The following is a 13,589-nucleotide window of genomic DNA, read 5'->3' as shown; positions in this document are numbered from 1 at the left end:
CAGTCAGGCACACAGTTTTGATCTGCCCACTGTACAGTGATTTACGAGACCGCGAGATGCTCTACACAAAAACGGCGTGCGACTGCTGCGCCGTCGGCACCTGTTGCGGCGACGGCGGCCCGGCTGCGGTCGGCTCCGTTCTGCGCAGGGCAGGGCAGGGCAGGGTAGGGCGGTTCGGGACGGGGCGCACTCCTCCGTGGCTGCTGGCTGGCCGCATCGATCCCCGCGGCTGTACGGCGCTGGCTGCACCTGGCCCGGACGCCGCCTCCGGAAACGCATCTCGCGGCCGCCTAATTTACTGGCCCGCTCCCACCCCCATCCCTGGGACCGCCTAAATGTCTCAAACAGCATACCCCATCCCTCTTATAGTGACGCACAAGGGAACTACTAAAACGCAAATAATAACTGCTACAACCAGCCAGATTAAGGAAAGGCAAACCTACATTTCTGGCTTTTGTAGACTTAGAGGAAGCTTTTGACAATGTTGAATGGAATACTCTCTTTCAAATTCTAAAGGTGGAAGGGGTAAAATACAGGGAGCGAAAAGCTATTTACAATTTGTACAGAAACCAGATGGCAGTTATAAGTGTCGAGGGGCATGAAAGGGAAGCAGAGGTTGGGAAGGGAGTGAGACAGGGTTGTAGCCTGTCCCCGATGTTATTCAATCTGTATATTGAGCAAGCAGTAAGGGAAACAAAAGAAAAATTCGGAGTAGGTATTAAAGTGCATGGAGAAGAAAAAAAAAACGTTGTGGTTCGCCGATGACATTGTAATTCTGTCAGAGACAGCAAAGGACTTGGAAGAGCTGTTGAACGGAATGGACAGTGTCTTGAAAGGAGGATATAAGATGAACATCAACAAAAGCAAAACGAGGATAATGGAATGTAGTCGAATTAAGTCGGGTGATGTTGAGGGAATTAGATTAGGAAATGAGACAATTAAAGTAGTAAAGGAGTTTTGCTATTTGGGGAGCAAAATAACTGATGATGGTCGAAGTAGAGAGGATATAAAATGTAGACTGGCAATGGCAAGGAAAGCGTTTCTGAAGAAGAGAAATTTGTTAACATCGGGTATAGATTTAAGTGTGAGGAAGTCGTTTGTGAAAGTATTTGTATGAAGTGTAGCCATGTACGGAAGTGAAACATGGACGATAAATAGTTTGAACAAGAAGAGAATAGAAGCTTTCGAAATGTGGTGCTACAGAAGAATGCTGAAGATTAGATGGGTAGATCACATAACTAATGAGGAAGTATTGAATAGGATTGTGGAGAAGAGGAGTTTGTGGCACAACTTGACAAGAAGAAGGGATCGGTTGGTAGGACATGTTCTGAGGCATCAAGGGATCACAAATTTAGCATTGGAGGGCAGCGTGGAGGGTAAAAATCGTAGACGGAGACCAAGAGATGAATAAACTAAGCAGATTCGGAAGGATGTAGGTTGCAGTAAGTACTGGGAGTTGAAGAAGCTTGCACAGGATAGAGTAGCATGGAGAGCTGCATCAAACCAGTCTCAGGACTGAAGACAACAACAACAACAACAACCAGAATGTGTGACAAGTAATCTTAACACATTTCCAGAGGCAGATGTGATCCCTGACCATAATGCATTAGTTTTGAACTATAGGGTGATCCATTGATTGTGAGCGGGCCAAATATCTCACGAAATAAGCATCAAAAGAAAAAACTACAAAGCACGAAACTCGTTTAGCTTGAACTGGGAAACCAGATGGCGCTATGGTTGGATCGCTAGATGTCGTTGCCTTAGGTCAAACGGATATCAACTGCGTTTTTCTTTAATTGGAACCCCCATTTTTATTACATATTCGTGTAGTACGTAAAGAAATATGAATGTTTTAGTTGGACCTCTTTTTTCGCTTGGTGATAGATGGCGCTGTAATAGTCACAAACGTATAAGTACGTGGTATGACGTAACATTCCGCCAGTGCGGACGGTATTTGCTTCGTGATACATTACCCGTGTTAAAATGGACCGTTTACCAATCGCGGAAAAGGTCGATATCGTGTTGGTGTATGGCTGTTGTGATCAAAATTCCCAACGGGCGTGTGCTATGTATGCTGCTCGGTATCTTGCACGTCATCATCCAAGTGTCCAGACCGTTCGCCGGATAGTTACGTTATTTTAGGAAACAAGAAGTGTTCAGCCACATGTGAAACGTCAGCCACGACCTGCAACAAATGAAGATGCCCAAGTAGATGTTTTAGCTGCTGTCGCGCCTAATCAGCACAGCAGTAGCTGACAAATTGCGCGAGAATCAGGAATCTCAAAAACGTCGGTGTTGAGAATGCTACATAAACATCGATTGCACCCGTACCATATTTATTCGCACCAGAAATTGCATGCCGACGACTTTGAACGTCGTGTACAGTTCTGCCACTGGGCACAAGAGAAATTAGGGGACGATGAGAGAGTGTTTGCACGCGTTCTATTTAGCGACGAAGCGTCATTCACCAACAGCGGTAACGTAAAACGGCATAATGTGCACTACTGGACAACGGGAAATCCACGATGGCTGCGACAGGTGTTACATCAGCGACTTTGGCGGGTTAATGTATGGTACGGCATTATGGGAGGAAGGATAATTGCCTCCCCCATTTTATCGATGGAAATCTAAATGGTACAATGTATACTGATTTCCTACGTAATGTTCTACCGATGTTACTACAAGATGTTTCACTAAATGACAGAATGGCGATGTACTTCCAACATGATGGATGTCCGGCACATAGCTCGCGTGCGGTTGAAGCGGTATTGAATAGCGTATTTCATGACAGGTGGATTGGTCGTCGAAGCACCATACCATGGCCCGCACGTTCACCGGATATGACGTCCGCGGATTTCTTTCTGTGCGGAAACTTGAAGGATATTTGCTATCGTGATCCACCGACAACGCCTGACAACATGCGTCATCGTATTGTCAATGCATGTCCGAACATTACGGAAGACGAACTACTCGCTGTTGAGTGGAATGTCGTTACACGTATAGCCAAATGCAATGAGGCTCACGGACATAATTTTGAGCATTTATTGCATTAATGTATTTACAGGTAATCGCGCTGTAACAGCATGCGTTCTCAGAAATGATAAGTTCACGAAGGTACATGTATCACACTGGAACAAACGAAATAAAATGTTGAAACATTCTGTATTTTAATTTAAAAACCTACCTGTTACCAACTGGTCGTCAAAAATTTTAAGCCGTACGTTTGTGACTATTACAGCGCCATCTATCACAAAGCGAAGAAAGTGATCGAACTAAAACATTCACATGTCTTTACGTACTACACGAATATGTAATAAAAAATGGGGATTCCTATTTAAAAAAACGCAGTTGATATCAATTTGGCCTATGACAGCGCCATCTTGCGGACCAACCATAGCGTCATCTGGTTTCCCCCTTCAAACTCGACATGTTTCGTTCTTTGTAGTTCTATCGTTTAGCGCTTAATTCGTGAGATATTTGGCCCGGTCACCATCAATGGCCCACCCTGTATAGATTATAACTGATGAAACTGCAGAAAGGTTCGAAATTAAGGAGATGGGACCTGAATGAAATGTAAGAACTAGTGGTTCTTGAGAATTTCGGGCTTAGCACTGATCAATAATTCACTGAGGAAGGAGAAACAAACACAATAGAGGACGAATAGGAGGACGAATAGGTGAGTCAAATAAAAACCTTAAATATTTTTTTAAATATTATTTGTTGTGCAGAAGTGTTACAAAGCTGTATCACTTTTCAACATAATCTCCCCCACGCTCAATGCTAGTCCTCCAGCGCTTACAAAGTGCATAAGTTCCTTCAGAAAAAATTCTTTTGATAGTCCGCGCAACCACTCATGCACTGCGTGGCGTACCTCTTCATCAGAACGGAACTTCTTTCCTCCCATTGCGTCTTTGAGTGGTCCAAACACATGGAAATCACTTGGGGCGAGGTCTGGTGAGTATGGTGGATGAGGAAGACACTCGAAATGCAGGTCTGTGATTGTTGCAACTGTTGTACGGGCAGTGTGGGGCCTTGCATTGTCATGTTGCAAAAGGACACCTGCTGACAGCAATCCACGTTGCTTTGATTTGATTGCCGGCAGTAGATGATATTTTAGGAGATGTGTGTATGATGAAATGGTGACAGTGGTCCCTCTAGGCATGTAATGCTCCAAAATGACGCCTATTTCGTCCCAAAAGAGAGTCAGCATATCCTTCCCTGCTAATGGTTCTGCTCGAAACTTCTTTTGTTTCTGTGATGAGGAATGGCGCCATTCCTTGCTCCCTCTCTTCGTTTCCGGTTGGTGGAAGTGAACCCAGGTTTCGTCCCCAGTGACGATTCTTGCTACGAAGCCATCACCTTCTCATTCAAAGCGCCGAAGAAGTTCTTCACAAGCATCAACACGTTGTTTTCTCATTTCAGGAGTCAGCTGCCGTGGCACCCATCTTGCAGACACTTTGTGAAACTGGAGCACATCACGCACAATGTGATGTCCTGACCCATGACTAATCTGCAAACATGCTGCAATGTCATTCAGTGTCACTCACCGGTTTTCCTTCACTATGGCTTCAACTGCTGCAATGTTCTGTGGAGTCACAACTCGTTGTGCCTGACCTAGACGAGGAGCATCTTCCACTGAAGTCACAGCATTCGCGAACTTCCTACTCCCTTCGTAGACTTGCTGCTGTGACAAACATGCATAACCGTACTGAACCTTCATTCGTCGATGAATTTCAATAGGTTTCACACCTTCACTACGCAAAGACCGAATAACAGAACGCTGTTCTTCCCTGGTGCAAGTCGCAAGTGGGGCGGCCATCTTTATACTGATACCGCGACGGTATGTGAGTATCTGCACTATGCTGCCACCTACAGGCCATTCTGCACGCTGTTTTTAGCACGCTTACAAACTTACAGGATAACGGCGCGAAATTTCGATTTGTTATTACCAATTTAAGGTTTTCATTTAACTCACCCTCATACTATGATCATTTATACCTATGTAAGTGGGCGTTGCTTGGATATATGGTTACTCCAGTCTTCTCTCCCCCTCTCTCCTTTCAACTCCTCCTGCCCCATCTCTGTCTTCCTCCTCCTTCCCCTCTCTCTGCCCACACCCTCCTACCTCTGTTCTGTCTTCCTCCCCCTGTTTCCCCTCCATCTGTGCCTAGCCCCCCTGTCCACCTCCTCCTCTCCCCCTCTAATTACATCTCCTCCTCCCCCCTCTCGCTATTCATCTCTTTCTTTTCTTTATGCATCTCTCTGTCCATTTCCTCTTCTTCCCTTCCCTTGCACATTTTCTCTCCCCTCTTTCTACCTCTCTCCTCCTCTCCCCTATCTCTGCCTATCCCTCCCTCACCTGTCTCTGCCAATTTCTTTCTCTTTCTTTATTCTGACTATCTTCTCCTCTCTCCTCCGTCTATTTCCTCCTTCCTCTTTCTCTCTCCATCTCCTCCTCCCTCACGTCTGTGTCGGTCTCCTCCTTCCATCTTTCGCTATCCAGCTCTTCCTCCCCCTTCCCTCTCCTCGTTATCACTCCCACTTCAACAGCAAGTTTCTGGTTCATACCTCCACAGTTATTCTTTCCAAACAGTAAGTAATACGTGTACCAGATTTCACTGCAATCGGCCCAGTGATTTAGTAGGAGATGTGAAACTTGAATACATGAACACATACGTAAATAGGCTCATAAACACATCCATTTCCATAATACATATGGATTCACATGAGAAACTGGTGGCTGCAATTTCGTGCAAGCATTTCGCCGTTGGGGGAAACACTTTTGATTTAATGAATTCTCGTATCGTATCGGTGATACTCCCTCGCCTACTTCGCTATGGTACAAAACGAGGTAACCTTCTTTCAGTTTTTCGATGTCCTCCGTCAATCATATCTGACGCAGATCCCATGCTGTGTTGCACTTTTAGATGTCCTCCGACAACTATGTTTTATGCGGATCCCATACCACGCAACAATACTCCAAAAGAGGACGGACAGGTGAAGCGTAGGCAATGCCCTCGGTAGACCTGTTCCATTTCCTAAGTATTCTGCCCATAAGATGCGATATTTGATTTACTTACCACACAACATCATCCATGAGATCGTTCCAATTTATGTTATTCGTTATTGTAATCCCGAAATATTTAATTGAAATGTCAGCCTTTATATTTTTGTGACCTATCGCGTAATCAGAATTTAGCGGATTCCTTTTAGTACTGAAACGAATGACTTCAGACTTTTCATTATGCAGCTCTTGTTGGGACAGGTTCTGCTTTTTGGGTGAATGTCCATCAATTCTTACGATGTAATGCCTTCCGTGAATTTAGGCTTCTTGATCTAAGATCAGCATTTATAGTGTCCGCCCACGTAATTTAGTTCTTCCACGCTGTCTGTGGCCTTCGGCAATGAGATGACGGGCTGAGCTAATGAATGAGCCTAGCGATTCCCGTGAAATGTGTTCAAATGGACGAAACCTCGATTCTCACATGTTGTCACTGACTGGACCCAATCCAGCTAGTTGTCGAAACGTATTGTTGATATGGCTGAGCACAGAAATGCCTAATCGTATTCTCAGTATCCGTATTTCCGTGACATGTAGTGAACGATCGCACCTCTACTCGTGGATGTGTGTCTACACTCGATACCATATAATGCAGCTGGTCCCACCATTTTGCGGTACATCTTTGACTGTAGGCGGCTAATCATCTCCGTATCACAAAATACAGCAGTGACGTCTCTGAATCGCATCCACTTCGCTTTGATTTCTGCACACAAATTCTCATTTTCATTGGGAAGGCGACAGTGGCCAGAAGATATCCTTGTTAACACTGGAGCTATTGAATGTAACTGACGGAAGAGGAAAATATAAAAGTGTAGCAAATTAGACATACGAAAGGGAATAAAGGCGTCTAAGAATCATGAGATTTACAGAAAATGAAAAATGCGTCTGCAGCAATGACTAGAGGACAAACACAAGGCTGAAGAACGATGCATAAATACGGTGAAGATAGATGCCGTCTATAGGAAAACTAAAAGGGCATCTGGAGAAAAGGGAAGCAACTACATCAATACTGAGCAAATTTAGGGAAAGCTGAAAGTTGGAGGGAATATGTGGCATGACTACGCAAGCGAAATGAACTTTTAGATAATAATATCGATAGGAAAGACGAAGTATAAGAAGACGAGATGGGAGATATGTTCCTGAGAGAAGACTCTGGTTGAATACAGCAAGACTATACCTAAACAAGGCCCAATTATTGACACAGTTAGGAGAGCCAGATATGATAATATATCTGGTGTGCAGAAGACACACTGACAAAAAAAAAGTCGCAGCACCCAGAAGGAGTTGTGCGACATTGGTGGGAGTTGGTAGGCGCGTTTCTACGTCTGAAGATGATATCTATTCCAATTTCGCACCAGTAGCATAGAGTGGCGCTAGTAGCGCCACTATGGGGATGCAAATCAAGTTTGGTTGAAATACTCGCTGTAATGGTCGTGAACGATAATTACCTTTGAGACTGGACTTGGTGAGTTCATGTTAACTACGAATGCCTTTAAGATGACAAAGAAGCCATTACCTACATCTCATTGAGTTTGAACGAGGTCATGTAATAGAGCTTCCAGAAGCTGGGTGTTCCTTGTGCGATACTGTAGAACGACTTGGCAGGAATGTAGCCACTGTACGTGATTGCTCGCAGCGGTAGTCACGAAAATGTACGGTCGCAAGAAGATCGATATCCAGATGGCAACGTAGCATTACCGACAGTGGCGACCATCGTGTTTCGGGTACGGCTGTGGCGCACCGCACTGCATCTGCAGAGGCAATTTGAGCAGTGGCTGGCACCAAGTGACACAGCGAACTGTTACAAATAGGTTACTTCAAGGACAGATCCAAGCCAGACGCCTTATTGTGTACATTCTACTGAACCCAAACCATCGCCATTTGCGACTTCACTGGCGACAAGCGAGAGTTCATTTGATAGCAGTGTGGAGGTCTGTTGTGTTTTCTGATGAAAGCTGGTTCTACTACGTTGCCAGTGATGGCCGTATGTTGGTTAGAAGGACGCAACTTGAGGGCCTGCACCCGACCTGTCGGCGTGCTAAACACACTGGACCAACGCCTGAAATACACTCCTGGAAATGGAAAAAAGAACACATTGACACCGGTGTGTCAGACCCACCATACTTGCTTCGGGCACTGTGAGAGGGCTGTACAAGCAATGATCACACGCACGGCACAGCGGACACACCAGGAACCGCGGTGTTGGCCGTCGAATAGCGCTAGCTGCGCAGCATTTGTGCACCGCCGCCGTCAGTGTCAGCCAGTTTGCCGTGGCATACGGAGCTCCATCGCAGTCTTTAACACTGGTAGCATGCCGCGACAGCGTGGACGTGAACCGTAGGTGCAGTTGACGGACTTTGAGCGAGGGCGTATAGTGGGCATGCGGGAGGCCGGGTGGACGTACCGCCGAATTGCTCAACACGTGGGGCGTGAGGTCTCCACAGTACATCGATGTTGTCGCCAGTGGTCGGCGGAAGGTGCACGTGCCCGTCGACCTGGGACCGGACCGCAGCGACGCACGGATGCACGCCAAGACCGTAGGATCCTACGCAGTGCCGTAGGGGACCGCACCGCCACTTCCCAGCAAATTAGGGACACTGTTGCTCCTGGGATATCTGCGAGGACCATTCGCAACCGTCTCCATGAAGCTGGGCTACGGTCCCGCACACCGTTAGGCCGTGTTCCGCTCACGCCCCAACATCGTGCAGCCCGCCTCCAGTGGTGTCGCGACAGGCGTGAATGGAGGGACGAATGGAGACGTGTCGTCTTCAGCGATGAGAGTCGCTTCTGCCTTGGTGCCAATGATGGTCGTATGCGTGTTCGGCGCCGTGCAGGTGAGCGCCACAATCAGGACTGCATACGACCGAGGCACACAGGGCCAACACCCGGCATCATGGTGTGGGGAGCGATCTCCTACACTGGCCGTACACCACTGGTGATCGTCGAGGGGACACTGAATAGTGCACGGTACATCCAAACCGTCATCGAACCCATCGTTCTACCATTCCTAGACCGGCAAGGGAACTTGCTGTTCCAACAGGACAATGCACGTCCGCATGTATCCCGTGCCACCCAACGTGCTCTAGAAGGTGTAAGTCAACTACCCTGGCGAGCAAGATCTCCGGATCTGTCCCCCATTGAGCATGTTTGGGACTGGATGAAGCGTCGTCTCACGCGGTCTGCACGTCCAGCACGAACGCTGGTCCAACTGAGGCGCCAGGTCGAAATGGCATGGCAAGCCGTTCCACAGAACTACATCCAGCATCTCTACGATCGTCTCCATGGGAGAATAGCAGCCTGCATTGCTGCGAAAGGTGGATATACACTGTACTAGTGCCGACATTGTGCATGCTCTGTTGCCTGTGTCTATGTGCCTGTGGTTCTGTCAGTGTGATCATGTGATGCATCTGACCCCAGGAATGTGTCAATAAAGTTTCCCCTTCCTGGGACAATGAATTCACGGTGTTCTTATTTCAATTTCCAGGAGTGTATGATCTGGTGTGCGATTTCGTATGGTAGCAGGAGCAATCTCGTGGCTGTTCCACGTGACCTGACAGCAAATTTGTACTTCAGTCTTGTCATTCGATCTGTTGTGCTGCCATTCATGAACAGCATTCCAGGGGGTATTTTTCAACAGGATAACGCTCGCCTACATACCCCTGTTGTAATCCAACATGCTCTACAGAGTGTCGACACGTTACTTCGCCTGGTCTATCATCATATGTGTCTCCGGTCGAGCTGCTAGGGCACATCATGGGATAACTCCAGTGTCATCCACAGACAGCATTAACCTTCCCTGCACTGACCGGCTAAGTGCAACAGGCACGGAACTCCATCCCACAAACTGACATCTGGGTCTGTACATCATAATGCATGCACGTTTGCATGCTTGCATTCAATATTTTGGCAGTTACACCAGTTATTAATGTAAGTGGGAGGAAATATGCAACAGGTCTAGAAAAGCGAAATGAACTTTTAGATAATACACTACTGGCCATTAAAATTGCTACTCCAAGAAGAAATGCAGATGGTAACCGGGTATTCATTGGACAGATATATTATACTACAATTGACATGTGATTACATTTTCACGCAATTTGGATGCATAGATCCTGAGAAATCAGTACCCAGAACAACCACCTCTGGACGTAATAACGGCCTTGATACGCCTGGGCATTGAGTCAAACAGAGCTTGGATGACGTGTACAGGTACAACTGCTCATGCACCTTCCACACGATAGCACAGTTCATCAAGAGTAGTGACTGGCCTATTGTGACGAGCCAGTTGCTCGGCCACCATTGACCAGACATTTTCAATTGGTGAGAGATCTGGAGAATGTGCTGACCAGGGCAGCAGTCGAACATTTTCTGTATCCAGAAAGGCCCGTTCAGGACCTGCAACATGCGGTCGTGCATTATCCTGCTGAAACGTAGGGTTTCGCATGGATCGAATGAATGGTAGAGCCACGCATCGTAACACATCTGAAACGTAACGTCCACTGTTCAAAGTGCCGTCAATGCGAACAAGAGGTGACCGAGACGTGTAACCAATGGCACCCCATACCATCACTCCGGGTGATACGCCAATATGGCGATGACGAATACACGCTTCCAATGTGCGTTCACTGCGATGTCGCCAAACACGGATGCGACCAAATGGTTCAAATGGCTCTGGGCACTATGGGATTCAACTTCTGAGGTCATTAGTCCCCTAGAACTTAGAACTAGTTAAACCTAACTAACCTCAGGACATCACACACATCCATGCCCGAGGCAGGATTCGAACCTGCGACCGTAGCGGTCTCGCGGTTCCAGACTGCAGCGCCTACAACCGCACGGCCACTTCGGCCGGCGGATGCGACCATCATGATGCTGTAAACAGAACCTGTATTCATTCGAAAAAATTACGTTTTGCCATTCGTGCACCCAGGTTCGTCGTTGAGTACACCAACGCAGGTGCTCCTGTCTGTGATGCAGCGTCAAGGATAACCGCAGCCACGGTCTCCGAGCTGATAGTCCATGCTGCTGCAAACGTCGTCCAACTGTTCGTGCAGATGGTGGTTGTCTTGTAAAGGTCCCCATCTGTTGACTCAGCGATCGAGACGTGGCTGCACGATCCGTTACAACCATGCGGATAAGATGCCTGTCATCTCGATTGATAGTGTTACGAGGCCGTTGGTATCCAACACGGCGTTCCGTATTACCCTCCTGAAGCCACCGATTCCATATTCTGCTAACAGTCATTGGATCTCGACCAACGCGAGCAGCAATGTCGCGATACGATAAACCGCAATCGCGATAGGCTACAATCCGACCTTTACCAAAGTCGGAAACGTGATGGTACGCATTTCTCCTTCTTACACGAGGCATCACAACAACGTTTCACCAGGCAACGCCGGTGAACCGCTGTTTGTGTATGAGAAATCGGTTGGAAACTTTCCTCGTGTCAGCACGTTGTAGTTGTCGCCACCGCCGCCAAATTTGTGTGAATGCTCTGAAAAGCTGATCATTTGCATATCACAGCATCTTCTTCCTGTCGGTTAAATTTCGCGTCTGTAGTACATCATCTTCGTGGTGTAGCAATTTTAATGGCCAGTAGTGTATTATCGCTAGGCGAAGTATATGAAGACGAGGTGGGAGATATGTTACTGAGAGAAGACTTTGTCAGAGTACAGCAAGAGTATAACCAAACAATGCTCAGTTATTGACATCTTAGGAGACAAGCGAAATACCCTCAGAGTTCAATAAGAATGTAACAGTCCCTATTGCAAAGAACGCAGGTGCTGACAAGTGCGAATATTACATAAGTGTCAGTTAAATAAACGGCGTTGCAACATACTCAAACGGATTAATTCCAGAGGACAGTAAATAGCGGTAGACCCCGACCTAGGAGAAAATCAGCTTGAATTCCGAAAAAATGGAGGAGCACATGCACCAATACCGACACAACGACTTCTCTTAGAGGCCAGGTTAAAGAAAGGCAAACCTACGTTTATGGTACGTGTGGATTTATAGAAAGCTGTTGCCAAATGTTGACTGAAACACACTCTCTGAAATTCTGGTGGCAGCAGGAATAAAATTCAAGGAACGGTAGATTTTCGAAACCAGACAGCAGCTATGTGAATTAAGAAGTTGATGAGAAGGGATTAGGAAAGTATTGTAACCAGTGTAATTCGTGTACTGAACATGCAGTAAGGAAAACTAAGGAAAATTCAGGATGTGGAGAAGAGAGAGATCGTTGCACTATCGGTTCAAAAAAGGACGAAGATTTATAGCGACAGGTGAAAGTTAGCAGAAATTCGTTCATCTATAAAAAGATCAACGTGTGAAGCATGCAACAACTTCAGTGATGAACCGTTAGAGAAAGATCTTGCCGAAAACCAGAGAAAATCCTCGTCCTACATATGTTCACTGACAGAGTCGACGGCTTCTGTTCAATCAGTCACCGACCTTTCAGGTGTGGTAACAGAATAGCTGGTTTTGATATTTCGCGTTTAAAAAATCATTCACGCAGGAGGTTCAGAAAGACATGCCATCGTTTGACACACGGACTTCGGTATGTAGGACCAGTGTGCGACTTGCAAGGGAGTGGGGGTTGGGATTTCCCTCCGTCTGTACCAAATCATCCCCTTATCATCTTAACAGACACGTGTTCAAACATTGACAGTCATGATGCTAACAGCCATGCTAAAAGAGTTAAAATAGTCGGTGAATCTAAAAAGAGAGTGAATCTTTGGTACCTGAACACTGTCTCAAGGAAGGAATAGGAGTAAAAGTAGGCTTCAAATTATAGTAACACATTGTGCTATACTACCACTTATTCAAAACTGGCAAAAGACTAAGCCGTGGTTGTCTGTAAATGACCAAACCTTAGGAATATGCACAGTGTGTTCAGAAGCTAGTGAACTTCAGATGAAAAGCATGGTGCGTGTGCATATCGATAACGCGCTTTTAGCTGATGTTTCTGCTAAAAATGCAAAAAAAAAAAAACCTATATGATAAAACTGGAGATCATGCAAAGTGAAAATCACACATGAAATGTTTGGGAATCATACGTAGCAAAGAAAAGTAAAGTTTAGAAAAATGTGTGAGTGAAAGTGAAAATTTATGGGGAAAGCATCATCAAGAAAAAGTGATCACAATTGTTTCGTTGTTCAGATCTGTATATGTAATAGCTAAGTAGAAATTATCACCCAAATCATATCTTGCAGTAATCAAACAACAAAAGTGGGTAATATGCTTCATTCTGACAAATCACGCCGATATATCACCAGAAGAAATTTAAAAAAATCTTGTTCACTTCCTTGTGTAATCGGGTACAAATTTTAGTATCATGATGGACAAACTACAGCCATTTCCAATAAACCTGTTTGACAGTATATGTACGTTTCTCCTCTGAGGGAGTTGATTGCAATTACTTTTTTCCATATTGTTGAATTAGAAAGAGAGTCAGGACAACGCATTTTCAGCGTACTGTTACCAGCTATTGAGAAGTATGCAGTAAATATGGTGTAATAAAAAACCATCT

This window comes from Schistocerca cancellata, chromosome 2, assembly GCF_023864275.1.
Source record: "Schistocerca cancellata isolate TAMUIC-IGC-003103 chromosome 2, iqSchCanc2.1, whole genome shotgun sequence".
Lineage (NCBI taxonomy): Eukaryota > Metazoa > Arthropoda > Insecta > Orthoptera > Acrididae > Schistocerca > Schistocerca cancellata.
This window is presented reverse-complemented; position numbering follows the sequence as displayed.